The following is a 17,458-nucleotide window of genomic DNA, read 5'->3' on the forward strand; positions in this document are numbered from 1 at the left end:
GGTGAGCCCGCGGCGCTCCCGGCCTTCCTCGCCGGCGCGCGTGCCCGCGGCTCGGGGCGGTCGCTCTTCCCGTCGGACCGGGTCCCCGTCCGCCAGCTGTCTGCATCCTTGCCCAGCACGCATCGTCGTTTCTGCGGTAACCTCTGCTCGTTCACAACCACAGCGCCTTTGGCGACGCTGGAGGGAGACAAGTCCTCCATTCGCTTTAAGGAGGTTTAGCTAATTGTTTACCTCCTCAGGTAGTCACGTCTCCGTGCGAGTTTCAGGTCATCCATCCTTTGGTCCTTAAGGAACTGAAGGAATTAGATACAAAGGCCCAACCTTGACAGAGTGCCCCTTCTGACCCCGGAGGCCCTTTATTGAACTCCACGCACTTGGACTAGGGATTTGGCAAAAAGATTCACGGAAGGACATCCTTAAGGACTCGCACTATCGGATGGCGCCTTAAACTTTCGCTGGTTTCTTTCTTTCTTTTGGCCCCTCTGAGACTAGTGTTCCCCAGCCCCTCATTCCTTCTCCCTGCTTAGAGCTCGCGGAGCCCTCTCATCCAAGCCCGTATCTCTGATCCCACCGTGTTCCCTATTCTGGTAGACCCCAGGCCTGTGTCTCTTTGCCAGTCCCTCCCTTGCACTCCATCCAGCCTGTGGACACATCTGGGTGGAATGCCTGTAGGCACCTCAAACTCAGCATAGCTTGGTACAAAGATAGCAGCTTGGTGCAAAACAAAATTAGTAACTGTAACTGGTCGAGTCATTAATCCTTGAAACTCAGTGTTTGCTTTTAAATTGCAAAACGAAGATAATAGACAACTTTACCTCCCTCATAAAACTGCTGTGATGGTTAAATAAAATATAAAGTAAGATGCTTGGCATTATGCCTAGAATCAGTATTCAGCTATGTAAAGATATCCATGATTTAAAAGTATTGTTCCCCATAGACTTGATCTTCTTTTTAGTTTCTTACCTCAGCAGATGACCTTCTACCCACTTACCAGCCAACTAACCGACCAAGGATGCTTTGAGTCCTTACTGATTGCCTGCTTTCTCTTTCATGCCATTCCTCTCAATCCATGTTGGTTTGGCTGAGCCAAGTGAAGTCTTTCAAAGGTGTCAGGCAGATGCTGCTACCTTCACCTACGTTTTTAGCTCCTGTTGTTCACATGGAGGGGTAGCTCCCTTATTTGGCTGAAGTTTTACTTCCTCTCTAGAAGCTCCCAACACTATTTTCCCATTACCACCACACCCAACTTGGTGTTTCCTTTCCATTCCCACTCCACTTTCTGCATAGCTCTTAACACGTTTGTCCATTATGTTGAAATATTTTGTCTCATCGCTGTTTCCCTTTTTAGACTGAGTTTCTTCAAGGTGGGCCCATTACTTATTTAATCTAGGAAGCAGTAAGCACTTTGTAAATGTTTGTTGAATGAATGAATTGCAGTTTATAGGGAAAGGTATGATGGGAGGAAGACCAGACAGGAGGCTAACAGAGCTGTCTGGGCAAGAATCCATGAGGAACTAAAGTAGGGTAATGGTCATGGAGTTATCAAGATGGGAATAAATTAGAAGTCTATAGATCTGGCAACTGATTGCGTGTTAGAAGAGAGAGAGAGTCAAAGGTAATATCTGGGTTTCCTAGTTCAGATAGTGGAGCCACTGACCCAGAGAAAGAATACAGAAAGTTTGTGAGAAGGATGAAGCTTGGTGCGTGAGACTTGAATGTCTATGATAGAAACCAGTTGTGGTGGTTGAAAATATGGATTAAAGAGTGAAAATGGAGCACCTCTCCTAGAAATTTTGACATTGATGTATAGGCACCAGTTAAAGCCATGGTTATGGATGAGTGAATGGGTGTGCCAAATATTTCCTGTTCTCTTACAGGTAAGTGGTAAGATGGCATCTTCTGGCCTCCTTGTAGTTTGGATGAGCCGCATGACACGTTCTGCCCATAAATTCTGAGCACAGCCTTTAATTATTGATGCAAGACCTTCCAGAACTCTTTCTCTTTGCCGTGACAATCAGCAATGTTCCACAGTGTATGCTCCATTAATCTTGGTCTTGGAAGGATGGTGCACAGTAGTGACCCATCCACCTCATCGTAGGCATTTGAAGTATGTGAGAAGTAAAGCTTTGGTTGTTTTAAGCAGAGATTTGAGGGGGATTTCGTTTCCTTTTGTTTTCAGGGCAAATCTTTGGCACTTCTTACAGTTGTGAATGAGAAGAGAAGAGGCTTGAAACCTTGGGGACACCAGTGTGCTCATTAGACTCTTTTGCATTTAAGAGGGACCCAGAAGCCACCTTAATTAAAAAGGCTTGGAAGCAGGAGTACTTATATAGATATGTGAGTAGCTATTAGGAAGCAGGGCACCTCTAAAGAGAAGCTGTTCCCATTGTATCTCTGTTTTTCTCCACCTCTTTGATCTGTTCTCACACTACCAACTGCTAATTAACCCTGTTCTTATCCTATAATCCACATTTCAGAGGAACACAGTTCAGTTGCCAGAGCCCCCAGCTCTAACCCATGTCATGGGCTGCCAACCAGCCTGTGGTGGGGCCACTCCTGTCTCAGATTTCCATCCTGATCCAAACAGTGCCACCATTTTGCAGAATGCCACTCCTGAACATGGGCACTCTGGTCAGGGCAATGCAGACTGTAACAGGACGTTTCCATTCTTGTCCCACTACAGTTTATTTTTCAAAGACTTGTGAAAGTTTTATTTTACAAATGGAAATTAGATGTGTCTTAACCTACAGAAAGCTCCAGCCTCCCAGCCCCCACCTGAAACCTTTCTGTTGCTTTAGCAAAATCATCCAACTCCTTGCCTGGCCTGCAAAGCCCTTTATGACCTAGCCTTTGCTACCATCCCTGCCTCATCTCTTACTACCCCCCCTCCAGCCACACTGGCCTCCTGTCCACCCCTTGCATAAGCCAGACTGGTTTCCACCTCCGGATGTTTGCGCTCTGGCCTTTGCTGATCTCCCGTTGAATACTCTTCCCCTGCCTCTTAGAAAGCTTCTTATTATCCCTTCTTCTTATTCGTTTTAAGCTCTCCTGCCACCTCCTCATCTGTGTTAGAGTCGTGGTGCCCCTTTTCTTCACTGCACCTACCATTGGAAGTTGTCTTGTGTGGTTACTGCTTTACAATCTGTCTCCCCAAGGAGAATGAAAACACCATAAAAACGGGCACCTTTTCTGTCTTGTGATCCCCCGTGTTCCTAGAATAGTCCCTGGCGCCCAAAATTCTTTTTAAGTGAGTGCAGGAGATGGTAGGTAGTGTGCCCGTCTGCTGGCTGGTTTTTGCTGGTCCTCCATTCGGGTTTATTCTCTACTCTTCCCTCCTGTACATCTTAGGAAGTTGACTTCTAGAGTTTACATCACCCAATCCCCATTGTGCTCTGGGTTTCCGGTTAGGTCTGACCAATGAGAGGCACCAGAAGAAGATTAGAGGAGAGTAGCGTGAGAGGTGGTCAGGATGCTTATCTCTTCCCAGCCTAGCTTCACTGTGTTTTTGGTAGTGACTGACTTCTTCCATGTCTGAAGTTGCTGTTGGCTGTGGCCCTTTTAAGTTTCCAGCTCTTTCCTGGCTCTGTGATGGCTTCCTGATGCTTCCACATCCCTTGTAATATTTCCTTGACTAGACTCTTTACTGTGGCTGCTGTTGCCTGCTGGGACACCGACCAACATAGCTGGACAGGCCACAGGCTGATGAGTTCAGCACAGCTAACACCTGAGTTCATGTAACTTACCCCAGGGCTATGCAGAGAAGGTGATAGAATCAGGTTTCACATTCAAAGTAAGTTCAGGGGTTTTGAGGAGATCAGGAGAAACTGTTACAGTAGAAGTCCAAGGAAGAGAGAATGTTAAGAAAGAAGGAAGGGTCACCAGGGCCCAATTCAAGGTAAGAGAAAGGCCAGTAAGTGGCCCTTAGATATCTGTGTCACAAGTAGCCACTGGGGCCTCAGGCAAAGTTCTTTCAGTGAACAAGCAGATTGCACAAGTTTGAGAGTGAGTGAAAAGTGAATATAAAAGAGTGAGTTTTAAAAATAGACTTACCATATGACCCAGCAGTCCCACTCCTGGGCATATAACCAGAAAAGATGAAAATTCTAACTTGAAAAGATAAATGCAGCCCAGTGCTCATGGCAGCACTATTTACAATAGCTAGAACATGGGAGCCACCTAAGTTGTCCGTCAGCAGATGACTGGGTAAAGAAGATGTGGGAGGTGTGTGTGTGTGTGTGTGTGTGTGTGTGTGTATATATATATATATATTTTATTTTTATATATATATATAAAACTTATACTATAGGAATATTAGTCATAAAAAAGAAGGAAATAATGCCATTTGCAGCAACATAGGTGGTCCTAGAGAAGATCATACTTAGTGAAGCAAGTCAGACAAAGACAAATATGTGATATCACTTACATGTGGAATGTAAAAAATGATAGAAATGCACTTACTTACAAAACAAATAGACTCACAGACATTGAAAACAAATTTAAGGTTACCAAAGGGGAAGGGTGGGATAAATTAGGAGTTTGGGATTAACAGATACACACTTCTGTGTATAGAACATATGAACAACAAGGACCTACTGTATAATAGCACAGGGAGCTATATTCAGTATCTTGTAGTAACTTATAATGGAAAAGAATCTGAAAAAGAATATAATATATATACATATTATATATATAATAACTGAATCACTTTGCTATACACCTGAAACTATCACAACATTGTAATTCAACTACACTTTAATAAATTTTTTTAAAAGTGGTTAAAAGGTTATATTTTATGTTATATGTATTTTACCACAATGAAAAATTAGAAAAGAAAAAAAAAAAAAAGAATGAGTTTAAATAGCTCTTCTGATACTCCTGAACAGAAAAGAAGGAAAGAAAGGATGATAACTAGAAAGTTATGCAAGGTGAGAAAGACAGGGCTATTATAAGTGAGATGTTCCAATGTGTTTATAAATTGATAAAGAAGCCTGGGCGAGAGAAGAGTTAACAGAAGGGAGAAATTCAGTGATGAAGCCAGGTTCTGAAGGAGATGAGAGGGAATGGGATGAAGATCTGGGGAAAGGATTAGATGCAGAGGAGACAATGCTTTTGAGGTTCAAAGAAAAGATAGCAATGAATGCAAATTTGCCAGTGTTTGTTAATAATTATAATGGAGTCTGTCATCTGAGTGTTTGTTTGAATGTATTTGGGGGAGATGCTGATGGCTTTCCTCTCCTCTTTGTTAGCCAGGGGCATGATTTCCAGGAATGTCCCTGATCCGAAATAAGGGTTGATTTATCTTCTCAGCTCGTCAGGTGTCTGTCATACAGTGGATACATTTTTCCAGCCTCCTTGTTATAGACTTTCCACTGTGTGCTTGTCATTTAGATACTTCATTAGTATCTGTGAGAACTGGGAATGGGTTAGAAGAGGGAATCCAATCAAACATTGTTAAATAATCATATGTAACTGCAAAATGAGGCGATGCTATGAAAAACCAATTCAGTGGTAAATTACTCTGCAAACTCTAAATGATCTACTTTACAATTATGGATTTACATGTACTGTACAATATTACCTTCACTTAAATTTAAGTGCATCCATAGTGATAAGTACATTTTGATACTTGGGTATTGAAGCTAACAGGTAAAATTGGTTTGCTGTGATTTGTTGTTATTCGTGCACGTTGTTTCTCGTGCGCATTAAGGGTCTCTTTTTCTTCTGAATTTGGTGATGCCTTTGCCTTTTGCCTTTCTCTTCTTTCTATTTACATCTTTGATTGGCATGTTTGGGGGGAGATTTTAGGGTTCTGGGATAAAACTAGAATCTGGATTATTTTATAATAGGGTTCCAGAAGCCTTGAATTCTTCATGACAAACTCTGTGCTTTATAAAGACAAATTTAAAAGACAAATTCCTTCTCTTTCAGACCTGCTTAAGATATACAGTTTAAATGAGTATATCTGGACCCTGTATGAATTTGCTATTACAGTGTTAGCAACTAACTCTTTCTAAAGGATGTATATTTAACTTACTTGTTCAACAAGAGCATGTTAAGGTATATACTTTGCTAGATCCCCTTGAGAATGTAAAGATGAATTAAAGATATTTCCTGCCTTTGGGGAGTGGAGTCTAACTGTGAAGAAGAGAACATAACAAAGCATGTGTGATGGGTGCATCCGAGTGGTGCCAGGCAGTTTGGAATGGCAGAGATGAGGGAGATAATTCTTGATGGGGTAGCCAGTTCCAAAGAGGGCTCTTAGTTCTGTTCCTGGGTTGCGTTTAGCTAGATGTTTCCAATTAAAGGTGTCCTTAATTCCCTAAGCTAATTGCAAACATAATCAATCTTGTACAAGGCCCTCTGTCCAGCATTACAGTGATAGGGGGAGAGGTAAAGATCCCATCCAGCCTTATCTGCCACCCTTATGCTTACATGCCTGTCCACTCTGTACCAAGTGCACATCTCCCTGAGGAGTAACTCCAGCTCCCCTCTCCTCTTTCATTGCTCCTCACTATGTATTTGACCCAGAAGTGGATCTTGACAGAGATGGCAAGGAAGGGTTAGTAGGAAAATGGAACTATTCACTCATACCAGCTAAGTAATTGTTAATTACTACTCGCAGTAAGAAATAAAAAAGTTACAGGCTGACTCTACAGATAAAACTTCCAGTTCAGAATAGTCAGAAAGAGTTGTGGTTCACATTTCAAGTAGTTTCAATTCTGTGGAAAACAGTAACTCGGGTTTCAGTTAGAAAAGTTGTTTATTCATGATACTAGATGAAAATGCCAAACCTTGCAGTTGTTGTAATTCTGTTACTAAGTAAGTTGATGTGCACACCAAGTTCTGCTCAGTCCAGCCAGTACACTGATTAAGCCCATGCAGGATGTTGGGGACAAGAATGAGTGTAAAAGACCCTCTTTAAATTCTTGTTAGAAAGTAAGAAAAAGGGAAATTTAGACTATCCTACTGCTAATGAGCCTAATTTCCCAGTATAGAAAATATGGTCAGAGTCTGATACTGATTATTTCCACAGAACAAATCTCTTACTTTTTAGCCACCCATACAGAGAAGTGTATATTCTTCAACATTAAGTATATGGCTTTTCAACTCTTCTCATAAATCAAAACTGAAAGACAATATATGAGTAGAGAACCTTTTTTAAAAATTGAATTTGGATTTAAAATTTTTAATCTACTTTTATTATTTTATTTATCAAGAGTGTTTGTTTCGTTTAGTAGGTATGACTTACGTAGAAAGGGCACCCTCTCCTGATCTCCAGGCGTCAAGGGACCCATCTGGCTGATACTCTTCCCCCTCTGCTCTTCGTATTATTCCTTCTCAAATCTCAGCCAAAGAGGATGAAGAGGGGACTTCTCACCAGGAAGAAGAGAATTCATCTTCAGTGAAGAGAAAGGAGTTTTTTTAAAAATGCAGAAAGAGTAGACAAGCTTGCCTGGCAAACCACCCAGTAAGGTCGTACCTGACTGTTACTTACTGGGGGCATCTGTAATCCCAGCATTATAAAGGGCATCTTGAGGGTGAGACTTGGCCTCAGGGAGTCACCTTCCAGGGCCCCGGCCATAAACAGCTGTGGCACAGCACGTTACACACAGTGATGGCACAGAGGGAAGGAATGGCTAAATCTGTCCGGACATGAGAGAAAGCTTTGCTGCAAAGCTTTGTGTTGAAGGATGAGCATACACTTATTTACATCCTGTTCATCCCCAAAGGACTTTAAGTGCCTAATAAAAGTTGAACAGACAGCGGAGGAGCAGAAGAGCATTTTGGCCACAGGAAGTACTGAAGCACAGAAGCGTGAAGGAGCACGATGTGCTTGGGAAGTGGGGAGGAGATCCGAGGGCAGGTGTGCAGGGTACACGTGTGAGCCTGGGGGAAGCGAGGCAGACAGCATCGCCATTCTCTGTTAGTAGCTTTCAAGCTTGAGCGGGCCTCAGTTCCCCTGGAGTATTTTTAAAAGCACGGATTGCTTGGTTCCCCTAGAGATTTTGAGTCTGAAGGTTTAGGGCTGAGGGAGGTTGAGAATTTGCATTTTTTTTTACAAATTCACAAGTGACGTTGATGAGGCTGGTCTTGGGACACACTTTAAAGAACCGCTTTTCTAGGGTTTGGATTTTCCTGTAGTCAGTTGAGAATATCTGGAATTTTTATACCTGAGAAAGAAGTCAGATTTGGATTTAGAAAGTTTATTGGGAGCTATAAAGAGAATCGGGGAGAAATGACTTAGTAGATTATTTTATTATCACACATCCAAGAGACAGAATGAATGGGCCTCAGCCCATTTTTGGAAAGATGAACTAGAATGGCTAGAGGCACTGTCAGTATTACTTGGAATGACTGAATGTGGGGAATGAAGGAAAGGGAAGGAACCTCAGAATGTTAAAATTATGTTCCATAATGTAAATGAAATGCTGTAATACTTAGGTATTCAAAGAATCTTATGCTACCAAAATCTTAAAAATGGGGTCCACCAGATCATTCAGAGTTTCAGGTCATTTTCTTGCCAATGTCATGGGTTACGCCTTCACAGTCAAGGGACTGCTTGACCTTGGTCATTTAGCAGTCACACCTCAAAAATGTGTGGTGTGAAGCCCACTCGGGTGAGCTCAGGCCTTCCTAAGAATCACTGTCCAGGGGAGCTGCTTGCCCACCGTGCCCTCGCTGAGGGTCGGAACCGTGGCTGCAAGTGTCACTTGTCTTTCCAGCCTCAATATACTCTTAACTATAGGAGGTCCTCTCAATTCATAGGAATTTATAGATGCAACATCAAGGAAAAATTGAGACCAACTGAAACCACAAAATGGAAAGAGACGTATATCTGAGTATATACTATATATATATATATATGTGATCCTAATTCTATTAAACCCAAAATAACATATAGTGAAGTTTTGATTTTAACTTCTAGTTTCTCCTTCTAGCAACTGAGCCCTTAGCCAAACATAACTAAGGAACCATCTCTGTTCTGTTTTCTCTTTCTTTGAATGTTGTTGTTCTTAAGATTCTGCTGACCCTCGTGTTTTGTTCTCTTCTCTTGTAGGGCTGCTGAAATGGTCAGCTCCTTGTGTAAACCCGTTTTTGATCTTTTTTCAAATTAAAAAATTTTTCCATTGCTATCATCTCTGTTAATAGCATTTCTAAAGAGGTTGCTTTCTTCAGTCTTCTTTGTTAAATACTTACAACCCATTAACTTCTTTTAGTTTTTGCAAACCCTCTGTGTCTCTTGCATTGGCCTGCAGCCTCTGTGTTCTGCCCCTTGGTAGTGACAGGAGGGGGTAGGGTGGGAGGAGAGTATGGTATGGGTGGGGGTAGAGTAGGTGTTGTATTTAGCTGCTGTTGACTAGAAGAGTAACTTTCAGAGTGGGTCTAAACTGAAACCAGATCCCTCCCTTAGGCAGAAAATATTACCCTTTTTAAAAAACAACGTTAAACAGTTTCTGGCTTAACCTTCCAGGAAATTTTCTGATTCAATATTTTATGTTCACAAATCATGTGGGAAACAAAAGCTTCATAACGCATTTAGTCATTGGGATTAGAAAGGGTTAATAAGTGACTCCTCCCTCTCACCACCTAAATTCTGAACTGAGAGAGAGACACTTGAGTCAGGAAAATGAAGGTTAAAATTTTAACTCTATTGCTGATAAGAGTTGATGAAGACTGTATCTTAGAGTGAGAGCCAAGTATAACAACCTGCAGCCAGTCTAGTCCTCTGGACAGTCCGTTAGAGGGAGAGTTTGAATCTGTAGGGCAGGCACATTTACTAAGCCATTGGCTGTCACCCACCTCCCAGATATTCGTTCCATCACCATACGGAGGAGTAAAGGGACAGAGGGCAAGAAGTCAAGATAAACACTTCCTCATGGAAACCAGAGGATGAGTTGCTCAAAACAGTTATTTTATAATAGAGGTTGTTTCTTTTTTTAATTGAAGTAGAGTCAGTTTACAATGTTGTGTTAATTTCTGGTGTACAGCATAGTGATTCAGTTACACACATTTAGGTTGTTTCCATGTCTTGGCTATTGTAAATAGTGCTGCTATGAACATTGGGGTGCATGTAACTTCTTGAAGCAGAATTTCTCTTGGATACATGCCCAGGAGTGGGATTGCTGGATCATAGGGTAAATCTATTTTCAGTTTTTTTTGAGGAATCTCCATACTGTTTTCCATAAAGGCTGCACCAAACTACATTCCCATCAACAGTGTAGGAAGGTTCCCTTTTCTCCATAGCCTCTCCACCATTTATCTTTTGTGGACTTTTTAATGATGGCCATTCTGACTGGTGTGAGGTGATATCTCATTGTGGTTTTGATTTGCATTTCTCTGATAATTAGCTATATTGAGCATTTTTTCATGTGCCTTTTGGCCATTTGTATGTCTTCATTGGAGAAATGTTAGTGTAGGTCTTCTACCCATTTTTTGATTGGGTTGTTCATTTTTTGTTATTAAATTGTATGAGCTGTTTGTACATTCTGGAAATTAAGCCCTTGTCAGTTACATCATTTGCAAATATTTTCTCCCACATCTGTAGGTTTTCTTTTCACTTGATTTATGGTTTCCTTTGCTGTGCAAAAGCTTATAAATTTAATTAGTTCCCATTTGTTTATTTTGCTTTATTTCTGTTGCTTCAGTAGACTGCCCTAGGAGAATGTTGCTATAATTTATATCAGAGAATGTTTTGTCTATGTTCTATCCTAGGAGGTTTATGGTGTCTTGTCTTATGTTTAAGTCTTTAAACCATTTTGAGTTTATTTTTGTGTATGGTATGAGGGAGTGTTCTAATTTCGTTGATTTACATGCAGCTGTCCATCTTTCCCAACACAGCTTGTCAAAGAGACTGTCTTTTCTCTGTTGCATATTCTTGCCTCCTTTGTCAAAGATTAAGCAAATAACAGTGGTTAACTGTACAGTGTCTAACAATGACTTCTGAAATGTAGAAAAATATTTTTTTCCTTAAAGATAATTAATGTCATACAATTAGGAATTTTAGAAAATCAGGAAAATTAATATTTATTTTCCAGGCTATGAATGAAGATGACAAAAGCTATAATTAGATGCATAACTTGTGTTGAATCCACCAATAATCTGTTTAGTTTTAAATATATATAATTAGGAGAGTTAAAGCTTTTAAAAGTCGTCACCTGCTGTTACTTATCCCCCACTCCATTTGTCCATTTTCCAAAGTAATAAAGTTATAGCTGGACACATGGCCACCCAGCTAAAGAAACTACTGCCCAGTCTCACCACAGCTGGGCAGAGCCACCTGAGTAAGTTCTCACCAGTAGAACTGCAAAGTCGAAGTCCTGTGTGTAACTCCAGTCCCACTTGCTTGAAGGGAAATGACTTTCTCTCCACTTTGTTTCCCCGTCTTGGGCTGAGATGCTGACATGGCAGAGACCGTTGGCTCCTGGGACCCTGAGTGACTTAATGGGGTACAGCCTTTCTGCTAGCCTAGCCTGGCCAGAATGCAAGATGAGAGAAAAACTTTTACCTATTTAGGCCACTATGTTTTTTGGCTCTCTCTTTAATGTCGGTTTAACATATAAACCAACCAGTACAAATATTTATGACTATTCTAAAAGATATTTGTTAAAATATTTAAAAGGGAGAAATCTGTACATTGAGGTACTGTAGTGGGTTGTAAAGAGGTCCCCCCAGAGTCTACCCGGGACCCGTGAATGTGAGCTTATTTGGAGAAAAGGGTCTTTGAAGATGTAATTACGTGTCTTGAGATGAGATCATTCTGGATTAACTGGGTGAACCCTAAATCAAAGGACACTTGTCCTTATATGAGACAGAAGAGGGAAATACAGAGAGAAAGGAGAGAGAGAACATGTGAAGACAGAGGCAGGAATTCAAGTGATGCCAAGGAATTCCTAGAGCCACCAGAATCTGGAAGAGGCAAGGAAGGATTCTACCCTAGAGATTTCAGGGGGAGCATGGCCCAGCCTACATTTTAAGTTCAAGTTTCTGGCTTCCAAACCAGACAGAAGAATTTCTAATGTTTTCAAGCCACCCATTTTGTGATAATTTGTTATGACAGCCCGAGGAAATTAATACAGCTACTTAATAAAATTTGATAATGAAGATGAAGAAGTTGGACAGGAGAAATAAAAGGAATCATTTCTTGTTTCATTAGGAAATACAGGAAGGAGCATAGAGCACTAATATAAAATTGGCTTATTCATTCATTCCTAAGACGTTTTCTGATTGCCAGAAACGTGGCAGCCTCTGAAGGTACAGGGTGTATAAAAATGAGACACAGTCCCAATCTTCCAAAGGTTCATAGTTTCCTTGAAGAGGATATACGTACATCAACACCACTGTCCGATTCCTTTAAAAAAGAAACTAAAAGGAGAGAAACTTCATGTTGAAATTGTAAGCTACTTGGTGATGAGAAAACCACCCACTCAGCTGTTGAACAAGTAGGTCTGACTATCTAAGAAAATCAGATATACAATTTGTACCATAGTGATAATTCTGTCTGGGGAATATAATAAAAACTGTTATAAAAAAATAGTTTCTTGATACAACATTGTAAAATGATTATAAATCAATAAAAAATGTTTAAAAAAGAAACTAAAGAACTCTGAAAAAAAAGTTTCATGTATTTCTAAAGCAATTCACTATAAAATAATTTCTTTACATAAAATAGCAACTGATTTAGTTAAACGTTAATTATTGGTGACTTGAGAATTATTCTAGAAAGAAAAGAATTTAAAAGCTTTATTCTTAGGAAATACTACCACTTAATGACTGATGGAAATGGAATAATATTTTGACATGTAGAAGAAAAGGACTTAATGGGGCAAACATTCTATATACATTTTAGTAATAAGTATTATATTAAGAGTAAGTCCCAAGAAATCATACGGACACTTATATTTGTTAATTTCTTTGTCCTCTGGAAAACCGTTCATTAAAAATTGGTTAAATAAATGGGAATATGGTTCAAATTTAGTTAATGATCAATGAGTGCAGGAACTAATACTGCCATGTATAACAAAACTACTTTAATATTTAAAAAGAAATACTGTGGCTAAATTGTTTTGTTGTTTTGCACAAAAAAGAATCTGACCAAACTCCTTAAAATTGAATACACGTGAATAGAAGTTAGGATTATCTGGACTCCTGTTTGTGTATCTTTATTACCTCATAAGTAAGTTGATGAAATAACATTCCCTTCTAACTGTGAAAATCTCCAATTTAGAATAAGTTTAAAAAATCTACTTAACAAAGAGAATTTTCCTCAAATGAAGAGAATTGCTTAGAATTCCTTCTCAGATCCCAGTCTGTAAAATCTACTTTTTAATATCTGGCAATCTATAAATAAAGGATCTCTTTCAAAATTACATATTTACTGGAGCCACTCTTCAGATTAAAACAACAATTCAGCAACAGCATCACCAGTGACAACAGTAATTGGTCCTGTGATCATGCAGAAGGAATGCCCTGAGCATTATTCCTTAGGCTGTATTTAGACTTTGGTGTGAGCAACCCAAGATTATCACCCATATTAATTTCATGTTAGTGCAGCAGGCAACAGAGTGCCCTTAAGAAGGACTTCCTTCCTGATACTACAGGTAAACTACTAAACAATTTTGAATCTATGTCTAAGTTACCTCTAAACTTTATTTTGGAACCTAAGATCACTACTAGGTTCTTTTTTGGGAAGGGCATCTTCCTTAATTACCTCCACTATCTTCAACATGACATAGGTAATGTGAAAATCTAATTCTGTCCCTCTCCCCTCCCTCAGGATTTTAGTCTGTTTATTTTTTTATTTTGACTCACTTCTAATTTTTCATTCAATACTGAACTTGTCTGATATTCTCTTCTATGCTGGGCAATCTTACTTTGACACACAAAACGAGGACTTACTACTATGTAAGAAATAAATACTGAAGATAACTACTCATAAAAATACTAGAAGAAAATCCACCAAAATGTTCTCCTTTGGGTGTTGGATTTATGAATGAATTTTAAAAATCTCCTTAGAGCTTTCTATGCTTTCCAACTTTCTATAATAAATATTTAATTGGTTTTGATGTTTGTTTATTTGCAATTTAAGGCATCAACTTTATTCTGCAAATGTAAATAAGCTTAAGAAGATTGCAGTGGGATCTAACGCTCATCTTCACACGAAGACAGCTGAGCCTGTGGCCATCTTCTCTAGGATCAGATGGAGAGGCTAGAGTATTTCTTCTAAGGAATCTCTACTTCGATGTGCTTACAGGGTAGAAGTAGCCCTGAAGAGCTCTTACTCTTCTTACCAATCCACAAGGCAAGCGGGTAAAAAGAAACCAACAAACTAAGCATTTTACTCAATCCAAATTCATTTGAAGTAAGAAATATTTACATGTTCAGAAACTATAGTCCCACTGGAAAAAAAAGTCAAATAGTATCACTGATATACTCAATTTTAAGGTGAATTTTAAAAAAGGTATTGAAATTACATTTTTATACACATGGCTAGGTATTTACTGTGTACTTAGAAAGCCATATGGCGGTTGCCAATTTATTAGGTAGAGACTTGTATTTGTATACATTCGTAGATGCGTGGCATTTTAATTAATTGTCTTTTTTGCCAATAAATTCTGTATATGGCTTGTGTCAGTAATATTGGTGTTTTGTAATAAAATATTTGATAAATTGCTAACCTCTTTGGGAAAGTAATCCATAGTTCTATGAAATTAAAGCAATCAGGAGCACTTTTTAATTTTAAACACTATTCAGGTGATGTGAAACAGCCAAATCAGGTTTGTGTTGGTGTCACTGTTTTTTCACTAAGATTTTTGTTGGGGTAAAAGCTATTTTGCTTCTTGGAGTGAATCGTTTCTTATTTATTCAGCCAAGTTTTCATATGATGCTTTCAAGTAAAATATATAACTAGAGAAACGTGAAACTAGTAATATTGCTTTCCAAATGTTAAGTTTCAACCTCAAAACACAAAGGAAAAAAAAATCAAATGGGACAGAGAATAGAGTTTCCCTGTGTTTTTAAGACTTAAAACATTCACTTATGAAAACACTCGTTTTCTCAGACAAATTGAAAAATGTTTCCTCTGGTGAAATAGTGTTTGCTACTATATGATATAGAGTTAAATGAGAATAAGGGAAAGCATAGACAAATATTAAAGAAAAACTTCATTGTGCAAACACACATATTCTTAGAAATAACCTTGGGAAATGTACCTCCCTGACTGAATATTTCAGCTGAGTTTACACAAAGGTGGTGTCCGTTGGAGCAGGAGTTACACATTCATACATATCGACTAAAATAAACTTTTTTAATGATTGTAAAAGCGTCACAGAAAGGTCTATATGGTTTCTTGTCTTTATTTTAAGTAGGAGTTCCTGTTCCCATGTTCAGTTTTTCTTTTAATTTTTTAAAACACCAGTTTCCTAAAACTGAGGGGATGATTGTTATTTCAGTTGTAAACTATCAGCTAACTTGTTTGCTTTTGCAAACCTGCTTTGCAATCGTTTTTCGAGTTTTTACACGTTAGCATAATAAGCTAACCTCATGTCATGTTTTGGTAACATCAGTATAGATGTTCCATCTGTCGGAGGGCTGCTGTGTCATGGGTCAGCCAGCTAGGAAACTGCTTGTTTGAAGTCTTTTTTCAGCCTAATGATTTATTTACCTAACTGACTTTTGGGGGTTGTTAAAGAATAAAATAATTTGGAATTAAAAACAATTCATATTCCTTGTCAGAAATAGAGAAAATGTGTTACAAAGAATAAACTAAAGCCGCTCTAGCATATCAGATTTGATGTGGGCCCTCTGCTTTGCTGTTTGGGTAAGTTGCCTTCTTTAGCTTACTTATCATCAGATGCCGCCCATTCATGCCCTAAAATAGTATGATTCAAACTGGGACTTTTTTCCCCCAGGGAGTTGTTCAGCAAGGAAATGAAAATGCGAGTCAGAAGATGGGAGAGAAGCCCAGCCTGGAGACGCAGCCCGTAGAGGCTCCAGTGCTTTCGTGGTTGGTCAAGCCGTGACGGTGGGTGGGATCATCTGGGGACAAGGAGCGGAGCAGTTTCTATCAGCTGTCTAAAATCCATGCCCTTTTTGAATAGACACAGCCCCTCCCCGCTTCACCCCCTCCTCTTCAATATCCATGTGGTTCCGGCTTTAGTTTTTGTGGTCTGTGTTGTAAAACTAATACTTTGGCTTCATGTTCAAATTACTGTAAAATTTAGTATGCATTTCCAGACTGTACATGCAGACCCCCTGACGAGTAAGAACAGGCAGCTGAGCATAGAGACTTAACTGAAAGTACAGCCATGGCTTCCTACTCACCTCACAGGGTGGCTCGGAGCAGCAGATGAAGCATAGAGGTGGAAATCTTTGAGACTCAATATACAAAAGCGAGAATTTACAGAATGCTCTTGCTAGAAACGGATAATACCTATTTCTAAACATACGTGCGATGGGCAATCCCTAGCATTTGCTTTGGGTGACTCTAGCCTAGTATATTACAGGAATTGGTAATTCTATTCATTTCACAGTTTCAACCACGTGGCTGCAATGTGACTCACAGTAGATAAATTTTTACTCCCAGTATTTAAATCATTTGTTTGTAAATCTCTCTTAATGTTTAATAGTTCTCAAATTCCAAACGTAGCACAGCAAACGGAGCAGCTCACGAGCGGTTGTGGCTAGCAGCGTGAGTATCTTCTGTGCGGTGTGGGCAGTCTTGAGTTTATTAGCAAGATTTTGTTGAACAACGTGGGCTGGTTTATAAATACTTTATTGCTCTGTATACTCTGCTGTCAAGACCTTTACTGATACCAGTATCAGTAAAATGTATTCTGCCAAGAAAAAGAGCATTTTTACTTTTAAATCAATTTTTCATGCTTACATTGTTTAGAAATTTGAGTGAGGTGGGGGTACTATTTAATAGTGTTTTGCCAAAAAGTACCAGGAGCATCTCTGAGCTTATCTCAGCCAATTATCTCCTTTTCTGACACTTCTGAGAGGTATGCTCTCATAAAGCAAAACTTAAGGGCAAAGAGAACCAAATAAACAGCCATGGTGAAAAATTTTATTAGCTGGGAATTCGGCTTACAGCCGCAGGACAAAGCTTTAGGACATGGGCTGAGCATGTGGAAAGCTTCTGTTTCTTGAGATTGTCAAGCCTGAGTAGCTTCAGGCCAACGCAGGCTCCCAGGATTGCTCTCGCTCACTTTCAATGCTCCAAAGTCCGCCCTAAGACGCCGGTGTGCACTCGTGCAGGTGGAGAGACTCCCAGACAAGGGAATCCTGTTAGCTCTCCTATGTATCACTGAAGTGAATGTATTGTGCTCCAAAATTAAGAGGGGGGGTAGAAAGGGGAGAGGACAGCCCCAAACTGCACCCCCTCCCTTGCCCTGTCTTGCAAAGAGAGAGGAGAGGGGCCTGCAGTGACATGTAGTCCCTTGGAAAACTTTTGACCCTT

Source organism: Camelus bactrianus, chromosome 25 (genome assembly GCF_048773025.1).
Source record: "Camelus bactrianus isolate YW-2024 breed Bactrian camel chromosome 25, ASM4877302v1, whole genome shotgun sequence".
NCBI classification, from domain to species: Eukaryota; Metazoa; Chordata; class Mammalia; order Artiodactyla; family Camelidae; genus Camelus; species Camelus bactrianus.